General features: G+C 45.7%; 1 non-coding gene across 1 annotated transcript; it reads left to right on the top strand.

The window, feature by feature from the left end:
• Positions 1–778: 778 nt before the first annotated feature.
• Positions 779–851, top strand: Trnas-gcu (transfer RNA serine (anticodon GCU)). Its single transcript has one exon. It is a non-coding gene; the product is annotated as a tRNA-Ser (tRNA).
• Positions 852–3463: the final 2612 nt, after the last annotated feature.

The following is a 3463-nucleotide window of genomic DNA, read 5'->3' as shown; positions in this document are numbered from 1 at the left end:
ATTTCATTCACTTTTGACCAAATAGATCATACGATGCTGCGGGATTTCCTTCATATAAACATCAGACCAATTTGTATTGGAAAGTAACGTTTGAAATAGCCGTATACTTTGACTATTTATGACATGCTTGAAGTTGTGATTTCTATCAATGCGCATTCAGAATGGTAACGCAGCAAATATCGGCAATGATCACTTATGCCAGAGCTTAGCACTCCGGAACACGTTTCGTTTTCTGTGAAAGAAGTAAAACATAAATCAATCAACGTTTTTGAATTCGGAGTTATCCGCGTAGGAAGTTCAATAAGGTTTCGCAACTATTCGATAACGTAGTTTCAATAAGTTGGATACTTTCATTGCTTTTTGAAAGTAAGTCAACATTGAAGTCACTAACAATAATCAAATGGAATTTCTTCATGTTAGCAAGTTCAAGTACTGAGTCCATATAATGAAGTAGTCCTGTTAGCGCACCTTGCGGTGGGCGTTATAGACAGCAACACTTAGAATGTTTCGAGAAACTATACAGCAATACATTCAAAATCATCGATCATACAGGTAAATTCAAGCAAGGTTTCGCAACCATGGCATTCGCTAACAGAGAACGCCACCGCCTCGATTTCTGGAACGATAAACTGAATGTGCTTGTAACCCGAGAAAATGTATGACGTCGTGCTCAGCCGCGTACCATGTCTGGAAAAGCTAGGAAATCAAAGCAATAATTTAGGTGCGATAGGTATGTATCCATGTCAACTTGCTTATTTCTTAAACTTTGCGTGCCCCCGCCGCGGTGGTCTAGTGGTTATGGCGCTCGGCTGCTGACCGCGAAGTTGCGGGATCGAATCCCGGCTGCGGCGGCTGCATTTTCGATGGAGGCGAAAATGTTTGAGGCCCGTGTACTTAGACTTACGTGCACGTTAAAGAACCCCAGGTGGTCGAAATTTCCGCAGGCCCTCCACGACGGCGTCTCTCATAATCATATCGTGGTTTTCGGACGTAAACCCCAGATATTAAACATTGGGCACTCACTTGGAACAGTTTAAGCCCTTTTTCACAAAAACAGCTATTCTTCGCTACCAAGCTGTTAAAAGATGCAGCAATGTGATAGGATTCCATATTTGTGGAAGTTTGGCAGCGTGTTATAATCTTAGACGATTTTTTCTAAGTCGCTTTCCGTGGCCAACCTTATTGCGCGAGCATTCGGCTGCTTGCGCACAAAGATAGTTCCTTGTGAACTCCAAACGAATTGATAGTTCAATTCCCTTGCCTTGTTTTTCGCAAACCATAGTAGCCGCTTGTTCGTAGAAGTCAGGTTATTCAAGAATTTAATAACCTGTGTTTTGCTCCTGAGATTTTTTCTTCTTTTAGAACACGCAGTTTTTAATGTTCTTGAGGCAAACGGACAAAAACGACAGGGTCCCTACCCTATTTGCATGGTGGTGCAAATAGGGTAGATGGTGCATTCCGTCAATATGTTTTCAGATAGTGCCGGCAGGTCAAGCTGCGCGGCAATCTTATTTATTTCTGTTAGCAGGTCCTCTCCTTCTCGTTGAGCATACCGCGAATTTCCATGTTCTATCTGCGGCTGTATACTGTTCTTGAGCGTTCATTTCTTTCCTTAACTTGAAAGCACTGTCACGTCTCGTGACTGTTCAACAGCCTTTATTCGGCGGCGTAATTCACCGTTCTGCCGATTTACAGCGTTCTAGTAGAACTCGTGTTGGCTAGTGGTGCATTGCATCACGGAATTAAACCAGCCGAAAACAAACGAACACAGGAAAACGGTCTCCTTTCCTGTCTCCTTCACCGTTTCCTGTGTTCGTTTGTTTTCGGCTGGTTTAATTCCTTGATTACAGCGTCTTTAGGTGATCGTAGGTATCACACAAATGCTGCATTGACCTTTCAATGTTCTGCACAGTTTCTTGCAAGCCACATCAGCTTATCTGACTTTGCTTCTAGCGCTTGCATTTGCGACAGCTTTTTGTTATTTCAGCAAGCTCATTTTGAAGGTTCACAGATTGGCTGCTGTGTCAGTGTTCCCTTGAGCAATCTTACATGTAGAACATCTACTTGACTTTTTAGTCGCATCTTTCATCATCTTAAACGACCTATCTGTGATTGCCGCTACATGACGACATGATCATCACTAAAGGCTGTTTACACAAGGAACAAACCTTCGCAGTCATTTTTGCTCGAGGGAAATGATACACATGTGTAATCAATTTAGACAGAGTTCAGGGCAGCAGCAGCAGCGGAAGTGGTGAGTGAAAAATAAGACTGCAATACAATATTGCGGGTGATTTCCACTAACCTGTAAGAACTTCAGGAGTGCATTTAGACTGGGATCCACCCACGCCAACCGCTACCCGCTGCGCCCGAGTGAGTCCGTTGGCCGAGTGTCGATCCTTTGTAGGGCTCCATCTGTGGTAAGGGTCACGTGTCTCGGCGATCCGTGGTGGCAGCAGTTTGTTGCGATGCAATTTTTGATGAATGAACATAGCGCGAAAAAACGTAAGACAAGACGAAGAAGGCACAAGCGCATACTAACAACCAAACTTTTATTAGAAAGACGAAAATATATAGGAAGCCCAAACCACATGTTCACACGAACAGAACCGAAAACCTCAGATGTGCGCATCCAGGTACCTTATCTCTGCCTTATTTAACGCAAGGGAAGGCTTTGCTACGCAGTCATCTCCAGCTTTCAAAATGAAAAACGCTTCAACAAGCCCACGTGCCGTCTGGGCCCTATGACGTGCGACCAGTTTGGCATCAGACAAGAGAGGAGTACAACTACACTAACGGGAGTGCAGGGCCAAATTTGACGAAGGCTGACCATTCAAAGATCGACGGTGACCTCGCAGGCGCGCATTCAGACAGCAGCCTGTCTGTACTATATAGCATTTACCGCACGTGAAAAGCCACCTGATACACAACTCTCTTGCCACAAACTGAAGGGCTGTCCCTGTGTTTCACCTTACATTCATGCCATTTTTGCGCAGTCCCCGTCCACCTTCCTTTCAACAGCGGCGCATACTCAATTTCATACTCATGTGAGCGAGTGAGAACTTTATTGTGGTCCAAAAGTGCAGACGCTGAACGCGACTGGAGGTCCCGCTAGCTCAGCCAGGTGGCTCCACCCAGGAAGGTGCCGGAAGCTGGAGCCCCTCCAGCGATGTCCCGGGCCCTCTGGACTGCCAGGAGTTGGCTGTTGAGTTCCATGCTGGCGCATGGCAGCCTCCCAGGAGGGTTTGTCTGATAATCCTGACCCCTAATTAAGGGGCACAGGCAGAGCATATGTTTGCGAAATTGCAGTGCTCGTGATTACAGTGCTGACAGTGAGGTGAAAAGTCTGGATCGATTCTGTTTAGCGTGGCTGGAGTGATGTACGTGTTTTTCTGTAGTTGTCATAGTGTGACCGCCTGCGCTTATTCAATTTAGGGTGTGGAGGGGGGAAGAGCCTGCGCCC

Source organism: Rhipicephalus sanguineus, unplaced genomic scaffold (assembly GCF_013339695.2).
Source record: "Rhipicephalus sanguineus isolate Rsan-2018 unplaced genomic scaffold, BIME_Rsan_1.4 Seq3686, whole genome shotgun sequence".
NCBI classification, from domain to species: domain Eukaryota; kingdom Metazoa; phylum Arthropoda; class Arachnida; order Ixodida; family Ixodidae; genus Rhipicephalus; species Rhipicephalus sanguineus.
The sequence above is the reverse complement of the archived record's forward strand: the minus strand, read 5'-3'. Positions and strand labels throughout refer to the sequence as shown.